At 39.4% G+C, this 22,531-nt stretch overlaps 1 long non-coding RNA gene across 1 annotated transcript in view; it reads right to left on the bottom strand.

The window, feature by feature from the left end:
- LOC114896314 overlaps window positions 1-22,531 on the bottom strand; it is an 88,837-nt gene that overhangs the window by 63,429 nt on the left and 2,877 nt on the right. The gene's annotated exons all lie outside the window — the stretch shown is intronic.

A 22,531-nucleotide genomic window follows, 5' to 3' on the forward strand; every position in this document is an offset into this window, starting at 1 on the left:
GCCTGAGCTTTAGGGGCTAATCTACTCTGACCCCAAGCTAATCATTAATCATTTAATCTCACTGTGCCTTGATTTCTTCACCAGCAATGTTTTTAAAGTTCCCTTCATCATTAAATTAAAAAGTCATAACTCTAGAAAACACTTTCATGTGGTTTTTGAGCCAGACTTCTGGTATTTGGCCAGGAAAATGCCCAACCACTCTCAACTAAATGTAAGAAGACCCAGAAACTCTTGGTACCATGACTAGTTTTAGAACCTCTGCTGGCCCTGAATACAGAACCAAGAAGAACATGAGACTCCTTCTAAGACTCTCTCTCTCATTAGAATGATTTCCTTTTCTGCATGTTACATAATATTTAGAAAAAATTCAAAAACAAATGATATGTGCACATCTATTTAGTTACCATTCTGACCCTGGTCTGGGCTTATCTCCACCAATGGCTGAACAAGCAAAATAGGGCTGAAAAGAGGATGATGGCCCAAAGCACGGCACTCTGAAGAAGTAGTGAACCTTCAAAAGATTTAATGTCTTACCAAATTTTATTTATCCTATCCACAGTTTACCTAACCAGTCCATGATTTTTAGATATTTAGATGGTATTTCACTTTAGGCCATGATACCCATTTTTTTTAACATATATATATATATATATATATATATATATATATATATATATATATATTAGAATATTAGAATATATATATATTCTTTTTCAGTTTCTTTTCCATTATAGGTTATTACAAGATATTCCATATAGTTCTCTGAGCTATACTGTAGGCCCTTGTTGTTTACCTATTTTGTATATAGTAGTGTGTATCTGTTAACCCCCAACTCCTAATTTATCTCCCCACTCCCCCACGTTGGTAACCATAAGTTTGTTCACGATACCCATTTTGGATCTTTGTCTGCATCTTCCAGAAGTAAAATTCTGGGCCAAAGAGCATGACCAGTTTTAGGCTCTTCATACATTTTGCCAAATTGCTTCTCACTTTACACCCCATCAGCAATTACCTAGATCACTACTTGGACTAAATTTTAAATTTAACTGTTTTTTTCTCTTGCCCATGTAAGGAAGTCTAACCATTGAGTAGGGAAAGAGAACGAGGGATTGAGATGAACAGATTTCTCTCTTCTCTGCTAATTTATACCATCATCCCCTTTTGGGTCAACTTACAACTTTAAAAAAATAATATTTGTTTTTGTGCAAGGGCTGAAGGAGAACATGAAAAAATTAAGACTATTATAACTGTGCAACTGTTGGGGGAGGGAGTAACCTTGTTTCCAAATTTTTGCCTCTCCATTCCATCCTCAAGAACTTTTAAAAACAAAATTTTACCTCATGTGCCTTATAGAAAAGACTTTTACCCCCAAACCAGAAAGTCCCAATAGAGGTGTTGCCAAATTAGAACAAATGCTCTTAAGTAAGTTTTTTTCTGATAATAAAAGCAATCTATGATTATTTTAAAACATTTGGAAAGAAAAGGTTTACTTCCAGAGATATAGGTTGATAAACATAACAAAATTAGGTTAATATTGTATATGCGGTTCGTACTCTACTACTTGTCACTTAATATTATGAAGCAGGCTTTTTGCTACATCATACAATTTTTTGGAAACATGATTTCTAATGACTGGGTAATCTTCCATTTAATGGGGAAGCTATCATTCATTTTTGGACATTTAAGTTGTTTCTAATTTTTCCTATGATAAATAATTCTGTATTGACCATCCTTATGCACGCTTATATCTTTGATTACCTCTTAGATTATTACTTTGGATAGATTCCAAGAATGATTCTTTATAAGTATTGCAAAATTGCTTTACGGAAAGGTCGTACCCATTCAAACTCCCACTAGCAGCATATAAGGATACCCATTGCAATGAACCATTATGAATGCTTAACATTATCTTCTAGGTCTTTGTCAAAGATGTCTCATTATTTTTCTAACTTGTTTTCCAGCCAGGTCGGGGTAACTTCACTTATTTCTTATACAGCTTTTACTGAGAGAGACTGTGAGTTTCTGCCCCCAAAATTGTTCAGATTGCTAGGAAAGGCAAGTTATTTCCCTTGGTAGCATTTGGGTTGGGTAGTTGCTGAGTTATATGGTTTATCGGAGTTAGTCGCCACCACGCCCTAGAGTTTCCCTAAATGTTCTGGTCACATTTGCTGCATGATTAGCTTTACTGCTATGAAATACTGAGGGATGTATAGAACAGATGCCCAGGCATACCCCTTGGTTTGCATGGAGCTCAGAAGTCCTGTGAGAAATCACTTGAAACTCTCTTTACAATTGGAGTTAAGAGATGTACAGACCTGATAACCTGCGGGTCCCCAAAGTAATCTGGAGCGGTGGAAAGACAGTGAAGGCTGAGTGAAAAGGAGTGGACCAGCTGTGCAGCAGGGTACAGATATTGAAGATAGCATTTTTTTCCAGGGAAAATAAAAAACTAGGCTTGACCATCCTCTGAACCAGCCACTGAGGGCTGAAAGAATAGTATCCCAGATGAGCAAATTACTGTGCTGTGGGAACCCCTTTTTAAAGCGGGAGTCACCAGAAATAGGAGACTTCCAATAGTTAGTGTAAAAAGAATACCAGGAAACAGTCCCGAGACTGGCAGAGGAGGGAGCAGAAACCCATGGGAGGAGAGGGAGTCTGCTCTTCCAAAGGAGCTGGTTCAAGGAGAAGAGTGACAGCTGTCAACCTCAAACCGAGCAGGAAGTTAGAAGTGCTAACACTGGCTCAACGGAGCCAGAAGCCACTGTTTCTGATTACCTTGAAAGGACAGCCCTGATGCTTCAATCTACCTCCTGCCCCCACCCAACCAGTCCCCCAGAGATTCCAACATTGAAAATGACCCTCTACAGGGTCAAACTCTTAGAAATTCATTAAGAAAAAGACTACAGATCGCTAGTCAAGACAGTGGGGACTTAGCCCATTGGGATGTGTGGGATACAAATATGAAAGATTTATTCTCATCAACTGGTGAAGCCTTTTCAACTTTGTGAAATTTATGGACATGCTGTTATCTGGCTGGAACATACAGTGTGTACATCCATTACTGATAAAGAAAACTCTTTTATTTCTCAAATTAAAAACCTATTGGTTGTTATAAATTCCATCTTTATATTGGCCAGATTGTGGCCACTGTAAATAATGGAGCACAGAAACTCCCAAAGAGTTCTTTTTGCTTAGAAAATATATACACATATAGACTAATGAATATATATGCACACTTGCATACATGCATACACACATGAACATGTAACATGTTGATTAACAGTTTTAAGTTCACAGGGATAAAAATGAAACCAGTTTCACTTTCCTCCTGTTACTATGCTATGTCGAATTTCCTCTTCTGAGTGGGAAACAGATCCTTAATGATATCTTGGGCAGATACCACAGCATTTCCAACACTTCATAATTAAAAGACAAATTCAGTATTGTCCAGTTTAAAACTCCAATCTCATCTGATGCAGATCTCATCTCTGCTAGTCATGGTCCATGGCTCCAGACACCTGCAGTGAGTTTGGTCATTGACTGGGGTTGGAGTCAAGCGGGGCGGGGGTCTGGCTTATCTCTTCCTCTACCTATTTAAGAACTTATTTTCAGTTGTGCAGGTTGTAAGGGAGGATGAGAGAGGATGTTTCTTTATTGACTGCCTAGTCTTGTGGTCCTCTGCTGGTTGTTGCTTCTTGCTTGCCTTGGCTGCCCTCTATGTAACAAGGGCCCAAATATATCTTCTCCCCTGGGCTCAAGAGTAAGTTCTTCTGTAGGCTTTCTTCTGGGAGGGGGATATTGGGAGGGGAGAGGATGCTATGAAGCCACCCTTCTGTACAGTTCCATGAAGTCGAGTTTGTCTCTACATCTTCATGTCTAGCTTTCCCAACCTTTTCAGCACCTTCCCTCTTGCCTCTGGTGTCCTCTCACCCTGTGGTCAGCTCTCATCCATTTACCATCTGTCTCCAGTTCTGTTTTCCCCTGTTCATATACGTATATGGGCCGATTGATGGATCAACTATTTTAGCCCAAATCCCAAAATTTCCTTCAGGGGATGAGATGCCAGTCTCACAGTGTTTCACGCAACCTTAATGTCTGTAAGCAGTTCTCCTGATCTTCTCTCCCTTAACTTGATTTGTGCGGATGGGGAGGTGGGGGGTAAGCATCACCCCTCCTTTTTCCATGGAAATCAGTGGGGAATAAACAGAGGTCCCACATAAACCAACAGCATCTGACTTCAAAGACTTTTCCCAACCCTACCACTATCCCTAGGTCTTCTTTTTATAGGACTGTAAGGGAACACTGAGATGATGGCTGAGGCTGGAGGAAGGGCAGGGGATGTACTAGGATAAGGTTTGGAGGCAGCAAATTTTGCCCACTTGTTTTTAGCCTTAATAGAGAGGTCAGCTGCAAATGTTCAAGGTTCCCTATCACTGTAGAACCTATCACTGTAGAATAGGTTACTTTATGATCCTTTGCCCATAGCCTATAGCTTTAGTTGCCCAAAGCAACAGGAAAAGCCTCACTTAAGAATTTTAGTATGTGTAGAACATTCAATAAGTTTTATTTTTCAGCTTGCTTTTAAAAAGTCATACAATTTCATTTATGGATACCATATTAACCATTTCTCTATTTTTGGATAATTGTTTTCTAATTATTTTCCCTATTATAAAAAATGCTAAAATAATCACCTTTATTCTTTATGTACTCATGTTAGTATTTGCATAGAATAGATTCTTACAAGTAGGATTGCTGATCTTGTTCAAATTTTTGGATGCCTACTATCAAATTGCTCTCACCAAAATTTGAAAAAGTTTACACTCCCAGTACCAATTTCCTCATACCCTGGAAAATATTCAGTGTTATAAAGTTTTAAAACTTTTGCTGAGGACTTCTGCTCCCAGAAAGATGAAATAGATGTATTTTTCTCTATCTGACTGCTAAGTACAACTAAAAACTCTGGACATTTTATATAAAGCAAAAATAGACTTTGAAACCAGCCAGAGACCTTGGAGCCTAAGAAACAACATGGAGTAACTTTCCTGCAGTGTCAGGGGAGACCATGTGAGGAGACTGGACTTCCATCCCCACCTGGCAGTAATGTGGTGTCCCTCCACTTCCCTGCTGAGGTGGTGTTAGAGGTCTACTGGAGAATCAAGATTTTTACCACCACCCAGCAGTAACAAGACCACTGCCACTGCATTGTCAGTGGAGGCCATGTGAGGTACCAGAACTCCTACCCTGTCCAAGCAGTAACAAGGAGCACCCACCTTTGAGTCTCAGTGGAGGCCAAGTGGGTCATCTGGACTTTCACCTTTGTCTGGCAGTAACAAGGTTTGATTACAAGTAACAAAGCATTAACAAGGAACAATGGCGCCCTGCCAGAGTAGTGTCAGAAAAAGCCAGCTAAAACAGAAGGCTTAAATAAGATCCATTTTCTCAATACAAAAAGGTGCAGGTTTCAATAAAAAAATTACTATACTAAGAACCAGGAAGAACTCAAAATAAATTTAAAAAGACAATCAACATGGCAGTTCTAACTTGTGCAATAAGACAAGAAAAGGAAATAAAAGGTATTCTGATTGGTAAGGAAGAAATAAAGCTGCTTGTTCTTGATGACGTGATCATCTATGCAGAAAATTCAAAAGAATCAACAAAAATATTCTAGAACTAATAAGTAATTATGGTAAGGTAGCAGGATACAAGGTTAATATATGAAAGTCAATTGCTTTCCTATACACCAGCAATGAACAAGTGGAATGTGAAATTAAAAACACAATACCATTTAAATTAGCACTGTCCAAAATGAAATATGTAGGTATACATCTAACAAAACCTGTGCAAGATCTATGTGAGAAAAACTGCAAAACTCTGATGAAAGAAATCAAAGAACTAAATAAATGGGGAGCTATTCCATGTTCATAGGTAGGAAAACTCAATATTGTAAGGTGTCAGTTCTTCCCAACATGGTCTCTAGATTGAATGCAATTCCAATTAAAATCCCAGTAAGTTATTCTGTGGATATCAACAAACTGATTCTAAAGTTTATATGGAGAGGCAAAAGATCCAGAATAGCCAACAGAGTATTGAAGAACAACAAAGTTAGGGCTTTCATAATCAAGGCAGTATGTATTGGTGAAAGAATAGATGGATCAATGGAACAGAATAAACAGCCCAGAAATAGACCCACCTAAATATAGTTAACTTATCTTTAACAAAAAAAGCAAAGGCAATACAATGCAGCAAAGACAAACTTTTCAACGAATGGTGCTAGAACAACTGAACATCCACATGCAAAAAAAAAAAGGAATCTAAACACAGACCATACACCCTTCACAAAAGTTAACTTAAATGGATCACAGACCTATATGTAAGATGTAAAACTATAAAACTCCTGGAAGATAAAACAGGGAAAAATCTAGATGACCTTTGGTTTGATGATTTTTAGATACAACACCAAAGGCACAATATATGAAAGGAAGAATCGATAAGCTGGACTTTATTAAAACTAAAAACTTCTGCTCTGCAAAAGATACTGTCAAGCTAATAAAAAAAACAAGCCACAGATTAGGAGAAAATATTTGAAAAAGATATATCTAATGAAGGACTGTTACCCAAAATATACAGAAAACTCTTAAAACTCAACAATAAAAAAAAAATGATTAAGAAATGGGTAAAAAGAGGGGGTAACGGTGAAATGTGTAACAGGCCCAGGTAGGTAGATTTGTTATTTTAATTGCTCCCACACACCACACACAGTCTTCCAGGGGACAGGTTGCTTGCAGTTCAGAGCTCTGCTGCCCCAGGGGAACCCATCCATCAGTGGAGCAGGCAATGTGAGGGCTGGGAAGGGGAAAAACCAAAAACTAAACAAACAAAAAAAGGACAAAGACCTAACAGATACCTCACAAAAGAAGATATACAGATGGCAACTAAGCATACAAAAAGATGCTCCAGTTTATATGTTATCAGGGAAATGTAAATTAAAAACAACAATGAGATACTACAACACAGCAACAGAATGGCCAAAATCCAGAATACTAACAACACCAAATGTTAATGAGGATGTGGAGCAACCGGAACTCTCATACATTGTTGGAGTGAATACAAACTGTACAACCACTTTGGAAGACAGTTTGTCAGCTTCTTACAAAACTAAACATATTCTTTTAGCAGGAGGAGGAGAAAAGGAAGGGGAAGAGAATGAGGAAGAGGAAGAAGAAGAAAAAGAAGAGCAAGAAGAGTAAGAGGTAGGAGGTATAAGGAGCTAAATGGAAATTTTAAAACCTAAAAATACAATAACCATCAGTGGATGGGCCCAATGGCAGAATGGAGGGCACAGAGGAAAGAATCAGTGAACTAGAAGATAGGACAATAGAAATTATTTAATCTGAACAAAAGAGAGAAAATACACTGAAAAAAATTGATCAGGTCCTCAGTGTCCTGTGGGATTATAACAAAAGATCTAACATTTGTATCATCAGAGTCCTGGGAGTAAAGGAAAATGAAAACAAGACTGAAAAAGTACTCATATAATAACTAAAAGGTTCCCAAATTTGTCAAGAGACATAAACCAACAGATTCAAGGTGCTGTGAAAATATTTTGTAATTAAAGTCCATAATCAGTTAACTTCAAGTAAGAGAGATTGTCTGGATAACCTGGTTGGGCCTGATTCAATCACTTGAAAGGCCTTAAAAGCAGAGCTGAGGTTTTCCTAATCAAGAAGAAATTCTACCGGTGTACAGCAGCTTCAGACCGTGCCAAAGAGTAGACTTGTAGAATGAATGCCTTATCCGCTATCATGGGATTCTACACAACAGTGCTTCTGATAAAGGAACTCACTTCAAAGCAAATGAAATGCAGCAATGGGCCCATACTCATGGAAATCGCTGGTCTTATCATGTTCCCCATCAACCTGAAGCAGTTAGTTTGCTGGAATAGTGGAATGGCCTTTTGAAGACTCAGTTACAGCACTGGCTAAGTGACAATACCTTCCTGGGTTAGGGCAATGTCCTCCAAGAGGCAGCATATCCTCTAAATCAGTCTCCCATAACCAGGATTCACAGGTCCAGGAATCAAAGGGTGGCAATGGGAATGGCTTCACTCACGATTATCACTGATGATTCACTATCAAAGATTTTGCTACCTAACCACACAAACTTATGTTCTGCTGGTCTAGGCTGGTCTAGAGGTCCTAGTTCCAAAGGGAGGAATGGTTCCGCCAGGAGACACAACAATGATTCCACTGAAATGGAAATTGAAACTGACATCTGGCCACTTTGGGGTCCTCATGCCTCTGAATACACAGGTAAATAAGGGGTTATTCTAGTGGCTGGAGTGATTTATCCTGATTAACAAGGGAAATTGAGTTGCTACTATACAGAAAGTAAAGAAGAATATACAGGAGATACCCTAGGGCACCTGTTAGTACAGTCACTTCTCTTTATTTGTGGTAGTTATGTTCTACAAAGCCCATACAAACACTGAGTAGTAAATATTGAACCATTGTTTCCAGGGGAAATATGTCTGTATTTCACATGTATACATACATTTCTCACATAGATTACAATCTTAAATCCTAAAACAACTCATCCTGGTAAATTCCATTTTCTTCATTTCACAAAAGGAAAAATGCTACAACTATTTCAAAAAGTTTCATTTTTTTGTAAAGTGAAAATGAGGTTCAGAAATGTTAAGTGACTTGCCTGAGGCCACCCCACCAGCAGGTGCCAGAGTTGGAATTCAAACCCTGTCCAACTGGCCCCAGAGCTGGAACTTCTTGTACTATCATTGCATTGTCCTACTGGCTATATCTTCTGGTTATCTTTATATTAGAGCTGCAACAAAAAGCAGAGTGTAGCCTTGTGTATAACCTAACTTAGAAACATGCCCAGAAATTGATTCAAATTTTTCTCTGCTCTGTCCATATCTGCAAATGACCACAAAAGCCTGCTAGTCTTGATTGGAGGATTATAAGGGAATTCAAAAATACAGAATCCCTGAATAATGAGGGTCAACTGTACTATCATGCCCAGAGAAACAGAATGTATAGGATTATATAAATATGTATAAATATAAATAATATGTATATATGATTTATTATAAGAAATTAGCTCATGCAATTATGGAGGCTAAAAAGTTCCATGGTCTGCCATCTGCAAGCTGGAGACCCAGGAAGGCCGGTGGTGTAGTTGTAATCTGAGTCTGAAGACCTGAAAACCAGGAGAGCCAATGGTATAAGCTCTAGTCCAAGGCCAAAGGCCTGAGAACCAGGGGAACTAATGGTGTTAGTCCCAATTCAAGGGCAAGAGAAGACCTATGTCCCAGTTCAACAATCAGGCAGAGAAGGTGAATTCTCTCTTTCTCTCCTATTTTGTTCTATTCAGGCCCTCAATGGATTGGATGATGCCCATCCACATTGGGGAAGTCAATCTACTTTACTCACTTTACCGATTTAAATGCTAATCTCATCTGGAAACACCCCTAGAGACAAATCCAGAAATAATGTTTAATAATGTGACCCATCAAGTTGACACATAAAATTAAGCATCATATCCTGTAATTAAATCAATGGAAAGCTGTAAAAAATCGAATTCAGCCAGGACCACTGATGGCCCAGACCCTTCAGAAATGAAGATTTGGGTCACTTCACCAGGTAAAGAACCACGACTAGCTGAGGTGCTTGCTGAGGGCCAAGGGAATATGAAATGGATAGTGGAAGAAGATAGCTATAAATACCAGCTACAACCATGTAACCAGCTGCAGAAATTAGGGCTATAATCGTTACGAGTGTTTCTTCCTGGTTTTGTTATAAATATTTTGTATATGTTTTAAGCAATTATTTTTGTTTTCTTCTCTCTTATTCCTTTATCATCTAAGATATATTAATGACAATTAACTTTATATCACATTTTTAAGAATATCAAAAAGAAGAGTGAATATTACCCTAGGATTTTGCATCCTCTTCTGGAGAAAGGGTTAGTGTGTTTGGTTGTATGGAGTATGTGTGACGTCGGTTGGAAGTACGATTCTGTTGATGTCTTTATGTGGAGGTTAAGTATGGTTTATGGAGTTGTGTGTGTGTGCCAAGTAGACAAATAGTGGACTGTAATGGTCTTTTTGACATGTCCACTTGGCTAGGCTATAGTCCCCGGGTACTAAATAAAAAATCCATGATCCATTAAAGTTGACTTAAAGTAAGGGCAGTTGTCCTGGACAATTTGGATGACCCCATTCAATCAACTGAACGAGCTTAAGGTGGAGCTGAGGCTTCCTTGAAGAAAAAAAGTTCCACCTGTGGACAGAAATTTCCGCATATGCCTGAGTTTCAGCTGCCCTTCATGACAGCCTGCCCTGTGTATTTTAGACGTGCCTAGACAGCCCCCACAATCGCATAAGCCAACTCCTTGCCATAAATCTCTTTATATATGTCTCCTACTGGTTCTGCTTCTCTGATATACGTGCCAAAAGAAAATTAAGGATGCAGATAGAATTAAGCTTGCCATTCAGCTGCAGCTGACTTTAAGATAGGGGGCTTTAGCTTAGATTGCCCAAGTGAGCCCAATGCAATCTGATGCAGCATGAGAAAGACTGGACTGCCATTGCTGGTGTTGAAGACAGAAAGGAGCCATGAGCCGAAATGGTGGCAGCCTTTAGAAACTGGCATCGATGAGGAAACTGATTCTCCCCTAAGCTTCCAGAAGGAATGCAGCCCTGCTGACATCTTGATTTTAGCCCAGTAAAACCAACTTCAAACTTCTGACCCCCCAAACTGTAAGATAATAAATTTCTGTTGTCTTAAGCCACTAGGTTTGTTTGGTAATTTGTTACAGCTGCAATTAGAAACAAACATACCAAATATATGAAGGCTGTCTTAAAGTTTTCCTTAGACTCAGAGAGCGATATAGATACATACACATATATAGTTTAGAAATATATATAGTTTATAATTATATTGTTTATATATAAATATAATTTAGATTATAAATATATAAATTATTAATATGAATTTTGATATAAAAATTATAGCATTGACTTTATTCTTTATAAAAGAAATTCATAAAAATAATTACCATTAGGATTAGTCTCGCATAAGAGAATGTTCATATAGAAGCTTTCACTGAGGCAGTACAAGATAACAGATGTTAAGATTCACAACAGATCCCCCTATGAAGAATCAAGAATATGAAAGGGACAGGAAAGTGTGGAGAGAAAGGAGATTGTCATGTGAAGACTCTCTTTGGAAGAAGATATTGCATGTGGTGTAGGGCTCAGCTGAGAGCCCCACCTCACCCCAAACCAAGGAAGCAAGCAGGAACCTGCCATACTGGGGGATGGGGAGCCTCCCCAGAGCTTTAGGTGTTATTCCTGTGGGGGGAGGATAGGACTGGCTCCCCCTGAGGTCACAGAGATTAACATCCCCTGTGGCAGGTCCAAGAGTCAGATACTTGCTGGGATCTATATACCCAGAGCCTGTCCCCCTATAGGAGAGAGTAAGCAGGCATGAGGTTACCATGGGTCCAGTCCCAGCACACCACCTGGAGAGGCAGAGGGGCAGTAAGTTACAGTCCACATATAGAAACTGAAGTGGCCACCTGATGTAAAGATGCATCTGTCTGGGACAAGGCACAGTGCCCATAAGAGAAAGGTTGGGGTCAGGTTATAATGATACTCTGTTCCGATAATATCTTTCCTTTCCCTTACTAGTCTCCAGACCCACTGCTTCCTGTTTCAACTTTTGGGGGTCAGGAACTGGCAGGGTGAGGGGGTTAGAGGAAGAGAAAAAAGGGAGGAGAGATTGAGATGAAGCCAACTATAATTCTAGAATGCTACAAGTCAGCCAAATTAAATCAACTAATAACTGGTACAGGCATAACATTTGCAGGTTCCCATCAATATTGATTTGCCCATTTAGTGAAATGTATATATCTGAGCCAAGGATGGATTGACAAAAGGGACGTGATCGACATAGAAAAGCAAACTCTCCATTCTATTCAGAACTTCCCAGAGAGATATAAGAAACAGAGGAAATTTTTTCACAAGAAAGGTACTTTGATGGTAGAGCAGAGTTCACTGGGTTTCCACAGAAGTTGGATTAAGGACCCACCTTTATAGTCAGTGTCCAATCAGAGAGCAGAAACCATATAGTTATCTGAACAGGGAAAATTTAATTTAAAAAGTTATTAACTACAGCAGAGGATTAACTAGAAAGGGAGAACCCTGGGGCTGATGGGGCTTACCCACAGAGGGAAGAAACTTGTAAGAGAGGCCCCCTTCCCAAGGCTAGGATTCAGTTTTTACCGAGGAAGTCCACCAGAGAAGATTTCTGTGCTGCTCTGGACCACAGCTGGTCCACAGGTGCTTGGAGCAGAGGCTGGCAAGCAAGGAATTTCAGCTGGGACCAGCATGCAAGGAACGATCTTCTGGGGTGGAGGCAAACAGAGGCTGGCAAACTGGAATCCTTGGCTGGAAGTCACTGGGAATTGGACCTCTGGGAATGCTACAAGGGAAAACCATCCACAAAAGGTGCCATACCTCAGAAGTTGTTGTAAAGCCACCAGAGATGCTGGGTGGAAGCCCCTGCAGAGAGGTGCTATGTTCTGTTGGCCACTGGACTCTGCAGGTTGCCACACACGCTGCAGGAGCCTGGCCTGCAGAAGCTGGCCCACGAAGGAGGCTACTAGAAGGAGCACAAATGGGTGAAACAGAAAGGGTACCTTTCCTCCTTCAGTGTCCCTCCTGCGCCCTCTACTGACAAAGCTTAATATCCCACCAGCTGCAAAGGAGAGATGCTTATAAAATCTAGCTCCGGAACACTGGATTTAGAGCTGAGCAGGCAAAAGGGTGGATCTGGAGCTGAGAGGCAATACCTTGATAACTGGAACACTGGCAAAACCATTCTTTTCCTGTGTTTTTATTTGTCTGTTCATCAGACAAAATGGATCTGTAAATCAACTTCCCAGGTATCTAAACCCTAAGGTTTCTTTAGACACCACCATCACCACCACCATCATCAAAGAATTCCAGGGCAACAAAAACCAGTTTTTGAGATTTGCTCTAGGACAGATGCTTGCATACATTATCTCCCTGATGCAGGATAACACAATCTACAGTGTTATATATTGAATAGTAAGCAGTATGTAAGTATATGCTACTGTTCTTCTTACTTTAACAAACATATGAGGAAACTAAAGTTCAAGAACACACAGCTAGTAACTGATGGATCTAAAATTCTAAGCCTAGGACCATCTCACTAGAAAATTGCTGCTGTGTTCACTAACTCAGCCTTTCGCACCAAGAGACTAATTTTTGTGCGATGTGCTAAGAAATTCCATGTTCTAGGCTAAAACTTGGTGCCTCAACTAAGGTCCTGCCTTTGAGAAATCCTGCTGGCAAGAATCTGTTACTTTTAGGACAACATCTTTTCCAAGAATGCGTTAAAAAATGAAATAGAAGTGCTGGTTTTCTTTAAGAAATTTGATAGCTTCATTGTGATTACACTTATAGTTGTACACACATCTCCCCTGCTGGGAGATTTTATCAGCCTAACATCTATGGCGCAGTGAGTAAATGCTAGGCATTGTGCTAAGTTCTGTGCATGCCTTTTGCTGTGTAATCTTTGCCACAGCCCTGTGAGTACGGTTAGTAGTCCCATTTTCAGATAAGAAAACTGAACATTGGAGAAGTTGAATAATTTCACCAAGTTATCACATAAGTGGTGGCACTGGAATTTGAATCCAAAATAGGTCTAACTCCAGAGCTCAAGTTCATGATCATGAAGCCAGGGCCCATCCAGTTACCCTGTGTTGTACACTTTCTTTATTTCAAATATTCTTTATTTCAAATATTCTATATTTTTAAGTTTTAAAAATAAAAAATGGGCTTAATACATTTTTCAGTTGCTTTTGATTAATAAAAGAGATTGCTCCCTTGAGATGATTAGACTTCTTTAAGAATGTTAAGCAGTCTTAGAGGGGGAAGCCCATTTCTAACCCTGTTAGATTAGCAGGGAAAGAAGAGTTTCTGATATGGTGCCCCTTGCCCATTTTCATTAATTCCAAGTGAGGTAGGGCAGACATGTGGACACTTGACATGAGCAATTTACAGTTGTCTAGGATGAAGATAGCAGCTGATACGGCAAATATTTTGGCGAAATTATTTTTCATTGCCTTTCTTCTTACCCTACGTCTGGTTATTAGTAGCATCCCAGCCACAGAGCGGGCCTCTATGCAACTCAAGCAGTGATTCCTCTTGGGCCCCCCTTTATTTTTAACCAAAAAAAGATCTCAGTGCCCATTTCTGTGACACTCAAACTAGAGCAAATCTATTTAAATATTTGCTTCACTTGGCATTCATTAAATTCTGTTTAGTTAAATTATCTCATTTATATAACATGGCTATCATGCCAAAAGTATCTGATTGTGAAAAAGGTAGGAACAAAGAGAATTTTAAGAATTTAATATCTTATATTTTGTTTTATCAAATAAAATTATGCATATCTAGCCATATTTTTAAATGAAAACTATAGATTCCTAAGTGCCTTCCATAGACCTTTCAATCTATGGACATGGGTCAATTATAATATCTTCCTGGGACTTCAGGCAGCTACATGGCTAGGTCCAAAAGTTGTAATTACTAAAAGTTGGTAATTACTGTTCTAACTAATGGAAATTTCACCTTGTGTAATTTCCCCAATTCTCACACTTCTCTGTGTGAACTCCACCTTTCTGTTCAAGTATCACACCACACGATGGCAGCCTTGTCTCTCATTTCCTCTTCTGTATTTTCAAGGAGGGATCCTCATTGTTACTGAATGAGTAGTAAGTTTGGGAAGAAACCAACTGATTCAGACCGAAGTTTCTGGAGGACACTAGTAGGAAAAATAGTGTGGGCCCTTATTTCCTTATTTATGGAACTGAATAGATCTCCAAACTCTGATTTATGATTCCAAAGGTGACTTGCCACTGAACTTGAATCTATGAAGATTGTGAGAAAAGGACGATGGGACAAAGCCTTCAGGAGCAAGCGACCAGCACAGGTGAAGAAGTGAGGTGTTCCCAGCATTTCCCCAAAGGAAGGTAATAAAACAAGCTCAGCAAACCTCTTTGAATGTTTGAGGGTCTCCAGGGCAAAAGAAATTAGGGAGATTGTGATGGAAGTTATAAATGACCTAGAAAACACTGGTTGTGTTCAATTTCCATACCCTAGAAAATGTACTAAAATCAATCATTATGTATAAAACCACCATCTCAGAGGAAAACCAGAAAGCATCAATTCCTAATGAAAGTAACTCTAACAGCTCCTCCTACGAAAAATACAAAAACACTCCAATCCAATCAGGGCATAGTTTCAGAGGAAAATCAATAACTAATCAGTAATATTGTAACTCTTCTGAAGAAAAAATAAGATGATAGGAAGATAACAGGTTCTTCCCTGGTGGCGCAGTGGTTAAGAATCCGCCTGCCAATGCAGGGGACATGGGTTTGATCCCTGGTCCGGGAAGATCCCACATGCCGTGGAGCAACTAAGCCCGTGCGCCACAACTACTGAGCCTGCGCTCTAGAGCCCGCAAGCCACAACTACTGAGCCTGCATGCCACAACTACTGAAGCCTGCACGCCCTAGAGCCTGCGCTCTGCAACAATAGAAGCCACCGCAGTGAGAAGCCCACGCACCACAACAAAGAGTAGACCCCGCTCACTGCAACTAGAGAAAGCCCGTGTGCAGCAATGAAGACCCAGTGCAGTCAAAAAAATAATAATAAAATAAAATTTATAAAAACAAAGAAAAAGAAAGATAATAGTCTGCATGGTGTCTAAAATAGGGGAGACAGAAAAGAATTTAAAATGTCTTTTGCAGCATTGTTTAGGAGAGAAGGTCTTGACCGCATTACATATATATTTGGTCCATTTGAAGTGAATGTATTTTTTCAGCTTTCTTGGAGTTTCTTCTGTTTTTCTTTCTCTAACTTGATACTTCCCATATCAATTTTCAGGCTTTCTTCTTTAAAGCAAGTAAAACTTGTTAATTATGTTGATTAAAACTTCTATAGCTCTATTCACAGATGTAGAGAACAAATGTATGGACACCAAGGGGGGGAAGTGGTGGGAGTGGGCAGGGGAGGGGTGGTGGGATGAACTGGGAGATTGGGATTGACATGTATACACTAACATGTATAAAATAGATAACTAACAAGAACCTGCTATATAAAAGATAAAATAAAATTCAAAACAAAAAACTATAGCTCTATTAATTTTTAACTGCTTTATAGTTCAATAAATCAGAGAGATTTATAGGGATATCTTCTCTGATCTAAATTTGTCAATTTCTCATCATCAATTTTGTTTTTGTTTTGACAATATTAATATGGCTACTGGTTTTTAATGTTTAGCATTTTTCTGGAATCATTTGCATTTTTTAGCTTTCACTCTTTCTGTTCTTTAAATGTAAAGAATATTTTGCAAACAATATAGTTCTCTTGGTTTTTTTATTTTTTAATCCACCAGAACAATCTCTATTTTTTAACTGGTGAGCTTAATATATTTATAGACAGAATATAGTTGAATTATTTTTAATCTATTACTATATTTTCTGATTTTTTGCATGTGAGGTTAATCTATTTACATGTATTATGTTTACTGGAAATTTAGAATTTGTTTCCACTATCTTACTTTATGATCTCTTTTGCTCTACTATTTCTGTGTTTTCTTTCTCTCTTGACTTTATATCTGTTTGTTTTGTTGTTTAATTTTGGCCTTCTATTAGATGGGAATTTATAGTCTATTTTTTACTTTTTATAATAGCAATAGTCTTCTAGTGATCTTATTTAACAACTCAACAATGTCTAACGTTCAGCATACCTTAACTCCTCTTTTAAACAATACAAATCTAAGGACACTCTTTTTGCATCAGACTCCACTTTGCTCTCCCAACTTACTTGAACTGCTAAAAAGCATGAGGGAATTTCCAGAGTAGAAATCAAGTAGATAACTTTCTCACCACTAGAGGGCAAGATGCATTTTCAAAATAAGTTTTTATTTTATATATTTCAAAATAATGTTATTATTTATCTAAGTTGTGAATTGAATTATTAATCAAATGACCAAGTAAATTTTGTTTCAAGAAGGTGGCCTAAAAACATATTTACCTCCTTAGTCTTTCAAAATTCAATTAAACTAACAGAAGAAATACAAATAAAAATTAATTCAGAGCACTAAAAAGGAGTCTATGATGCCAGAAGACTAGAGCACTGGAGAATTTCTGAACCGTATAAAGGAAATGTCACACTACAGTGTTAATTTTGAGGAGGGATGGGATGGTAGGAGGTGGGGGACTAAAGGAGACTTCACTTTGTGTATGCTTGTGTTGTCTGAATTTCTACTGAGAAATGTATTCATGTATTACATGTGTCGAATGAAAGATTACGTAGTCACTTTAAAATAAACTATATGGATAGAGATTTGATGATAAAACCTAATAGAGCTGAGGATCTTTGAAACCCATGCATTCGACAAATGTCAAGAACTTCTTCAAAACGGAGCTAAAATCAGAGACAGTGGAGATCCTTAATCCATGTGGAAATTATTTTTGTTACTAAATAAAGATATGACTATATATTTTTCGAATAGATAGCCAACTGTCTCAATACCATCTATGGATAGTTTATCCTGTTCCAACAGAGTTGAAATGTCACCTTTATCACTTTGTAGATTTCTTTAAATACATGGATCTGTATTTTCTATTCTTTTCCACTCATATTTTTGCCCATTCCTGCCCGAAGTATACTTCATTAATTATTATTGCTTTTTAATGTGTTTTTATATCTGGCAGTATAATATTCCCTCTTTTGCAAAATTGTCTATGTTATGCTCTTGCGTTTTCTTTTTCAGATGAAATTTAGAATCTGATTAGTTTCATTAAAAAATTATTGCTGGCTATTGATTGGGATAACATTAAATTTATAGATACAATTGAGGAGAAATGACTTCTCTATACCGCTGAACTTTCCAGCCAATCACTTGCTTCTCTTTTCTCTCCAACTTCTGTCTCCATGTCGGCTTTGTTACCTCCTAGTGATTATCATTCTCTGCCTTACAGAAGAGGATACGTCAGCCTGTTGCCCTCATTTCACACCTTCCCAGTTTCACTACCAAAAAAGGAAATTGTTCTTTTTCCTAGCTGCATCTCAATAAACAAAACTCTTTGATTTGACTTGGTCATATGTCCTCTTCCCAACCAATCACAGGAGCCAGGACAGTGGAGTCGTGAATCCAATCAGGAGACATAAATCACACAGTAATTTGAGCAGAGACAGTACAACATAATTCTTATCTATAACAGGGGATTGGAGTATTGCAGAATTGGCTAGTGTGAAATAAAGAAAACTCTAAGGAATACAAGAATAGTGCAAATAAGGAACAGATGCCACCTCTAGGTCTGAGGTGGAACACCCAAGAGAAAAGCCCTCCATGGCTGAGCTCCAGACCTTGTTGGAGAGGGCATGGCCATGGCTTACCAAGTGACACAGAATTTGCTATGATGCTTGACAGAAAAAATTCACTGGAAACTGGCCCTGGGTGCTGGGGAATGTAGTTCACAAGGTGATGACTGACTGGAGGCAATATCCTACAATACCCAGTGATGAGGAGATTTGGAGGTAGCTGCAGGAGCTAGGAACTGCGGGAGCTGCATGTGTTGCAGGAAGCAGACACTCAAGCAGACACTTTGTAGGAGCCCCGTGCACTACAGGAACCTGTGACTACTTAGCTTCCATATGCACCTGTCTATGATAAATCAATGCTGTGTTGCTATGTATTCTAGTAAGATACTGCTATCCTTCTTACAAGTGAACGTCTCACCTTTTCCCCAAAATGAGGAGACAGACTCCTAGGAGTCATTGTATCCACCGCTGCCTGTATTGATTAATCCTCAAATTCAGTCACAGTTCCACTGAATATTCTGTTACCTAAAGACTTGATTGTAAAGCTAACTTCTATAGTAAGTTGCACTGTGGCCTCAAAATATATGTCCAAGTCCTAACCCTCAGTACCTGTGAACATGACCTTATTTAGAAATAGGGTCTTTGGAGATAAATTAAGGATCTAGAGAAGAGATTATCCTGATTTAGAGGGGGCCCTAAATCCAATGCTACTGTTCCTTATATGAGAAGAAAGAGGGGGATCTGAGACACAGAGAGAAACAGAGAAGACGATATGAAGATGGAGGCGGGATTGAAGTGCTATGTTATAAACCAAGGAATGCCAAGGATTACCAGGCAGCCAGTCACCAGTAACTAGGAGAAAGACATGGGACATATTCTTCCTCAGAGCTTCCCAAAGAAACCAACCCTGCCGATACCTTGATCTCAAAATTCTGTCTTCCAGAATTGTGAGAGAACAAATTTCTGTTGTTTTAAGCCAGCAAGTTTGTGGTACTTTGTTACAGCAGCCCTAGGAAACGAATACAACTTTGACAACTTCAATATAAAATAAAAATCGGAAGGAGAGAAAGGAAGAAAATGATTAGTAAATACAAATAAACACATGGATATAACAAGTCAATAGATAATATACAAAGATACTGCAGTCCCTGTTTCTGTAATTGTTCACAAGATCATAATTCGTATCTATGGCTTCCATTTTCCTCTAACTATTCCGTATTTCCCCTGCCCTCAGTCAGAACCTCAACTGGTTGGGATCCTTTACTTAGTGAAATGACCCAGATCTTCATTTTCAAAGGTTCTGAGTCCTCAAGAACTCTACTTTTTACTTTTGGTTGCTTTAATTTTTCATTATCCTTAATACTAGACATGCAAGTACTAAGACAATGCCCAGAAAATCTTTTGGGCTCCAGGCTGTCCTCCTTGCCTCCATTGTGTAGAATAAGCAAGCCAATTTCCCCTTGGTAATCAGGATCAATCACTCCAGCCAGTAGATTACCCCGTTTTTGCTTTTTGTTTCAGTGGTATAAGGAACCCCAAATGACCAGTTGATAGCCTCATCTTCCAATTTACTGGAACCTTTGCATCTCCTGAAGGAAACATTCTCCCCTTGGGGACAAATATCTCCACACCAGCAGCAGTCAAAGTTTTTAGGTAAGGGAAGAAAAATCCTCAGAGTGAAAAGAGACACTCCCACTGCCATACCTTGATTCAAATGTATTCTGACTGTAGGAGGGAGAGTACCATATAATGGTCTCTGACTCAAAACATATCCGGTAAAACAGAATCCCATTTCTCCAGAGTGTTGCCTCCCAACTGGATCATAACAGTGTCGTCAGTAAGTCATTTCACTTTTCAGTTAAGCCAGCTGCTTCCAAGTGATGGTGTATGTAGTAAGATCAGTTAATTTCATAGACATGGACCCATTGCTACACTTCCTTTGCTGTAAAACAAGCACCCTGATCAGATGCAGTGTTGTGTGTAATGTACCAGTGGTAGATAAACTATTTTGTGAGTTCACAGACAGTGGTGTTGGCAGAAACATTACGAGCAGTCAAGGCCAATCCATTTCTAGAACATGTACTTATTCCCATGAGGATGAATCTTTGCTCCCTCAATGATGGAAGAGGTCCAGTGTAATCAACCTGCCAGATGGCTGGTTCATCACCCTGGGGACTGGGACCGTATCAGGGAGTCAATGTTGTTTTCTGCTTTTGCAAAATTAGGCTCTTGGCAGTAGCATCAGCTAGGTGAGCCTTAGTATTGGAAAATCCAGGTTGCTGAGCACATGCACAGCCTGCATCCCTACAACTATGGCCACTTTGTTCATGAGCCCATTGAGCAAGCACTGGGGTGGCTAGGCAAAGAGGCTGGCTGACACCCACAGAGTGCACCATTTTATCCACCTGATTATTGAGTCTCCTCTACAGTGGGTACCTTTAATGTGCATTCAGATAGGACACAGATATCTTCACAGTCTGTGACCATTCAGAGAAATCCATTCATATACCTCTTCCCCATACTTCCTCATCTCCAATCTTCCAATCCCATTCCATCTAGAAAAACCATTAGCAACTGCCCATTCTGGTCATCCCTCACTCCAGACATGGTGAATAAACAAATATACTATTTGAATTATGCCCACTTAGAAGATTTTCCTTCACCACTGACTGTCCTTCAGACCCCTGAGTGGGGCTGGGGAAGCCACCTGTGCTGCAGGAGGTGGATTCTAGAAAAACCTTCCATGCTTCAGGTGCCTGGCAGGGAAGCACACTGGAACCAGGAAGCAAAACCTTTTCCTCCTTCAGTGTTGCTCCAGCACTTTTTCTACTGACAAAGTGTAACATTGTGATAACTAACAAAAGAAGAATATTCAATGGGTCGAGATCTACCTTCACAGAACAGGCACAAAGACTGAATTTGGAATGAAGAGCCATAACTCAATTACAGTACAGATACTATATAGTTGCCTTAGCTCAGCTCAGAAACCCATTGCTCTATCGATCACTGTGGCTACTGCACGTCCCATTTGGACACATATTAGATTGGAGGTAGATAAAGAGTAGAAGTAGTTGCCCCAAATAGAAGGGAAGAGTATTCTTCCCAAAGTAAGAGGGGAGCTCTGGGTTGACAAAACAATAAATGTTCCCTTCACATCACCCTTGGCTGTTCGGTGTATTCATAGACACACACACACACACACACACACACACACACACACACACACACTGATTTCTCCATAGCTATAGTTTCTCTTAACATAAAGCAATGATCCATACACAATTGACAATGTACTCAATCCCTACCCAGTGGGAGGCGAAAACTCAGTCATACCCAGCCCAAATTCAGGGTCTTTGGGTGTAGTCAATCTTGATCGGGTCCAAATGTAGCTAAAGGATGAATAATAAAGTTTTCCCCAATGCACAAATATACAATAAAGGAGGTGGAAGATGGGATAACAAAAACTAATGAGAAAGGGCAAAAAGGAGACGCAATACGTGATGGTTGTGAGATTACACCGTATCCTGGTGGACAAGAGTAACAAGGGTAAGAAGCACCTCTCTTCTCCAGCAGAGGACTGAGATATCTGGTGAGCCAATCAAAGCACCAAGATTTCCTTTATCTATTATCCTGAAAGACCCTGCCTTAGAGGAATAGTGAGAAGGAATCTCCTGGGACTGCCCCAGCAAGCGAATTCATCTTTCTACAGAGACAGAGACTGGGACATTGTCTTTGAGACAGCATACCAGGAGATGCCTTCTGCCAGGCTGAGGATTTTCTGGCTATACCTTCAAACAATGTCATTTGGAGGAAATCCATTAGCTTGTTAACAGAAATCTCACTGAAATGTAAGCTTTGAATATGGACTCTGCCCTTCCTGCTTCTCTCCCTTGGAAACTGGCCTGGCCTCTGTATCATTCTCCCTAGATCTTAGTTCTCTGTCTTTGCCACAGACACTACGCTATCTGAGCGCAGAGGGAGGGAACAGCTGGGGTCATAAAGCCAGGTTACAGTATCACATTCTGTCCTATAAGTTGCACACCACTCAACTGGCATAATGGGAGGAATTACTTTTTCAGCTGGTGTACAGAG

The sequence above is a fragment of the Monodon monoceros genome, unplaced genomic scaffold, assembly GCF_005190385.1.
Source record: "Monodon monoceros isolate NGI ecotype Baffin Bay Population unplaced genomic scaffold, NGI_Narwhal_1 Super_Scaffold_15, whole genome shotgun sequence".
NCBI classification, from domain to species: domain Eukaryota; kingdom Metazoa; phylum Chordata; class Mammalia; order Artiodactyla; family Monodontidae; genus Monodon; species Monodon monoceros.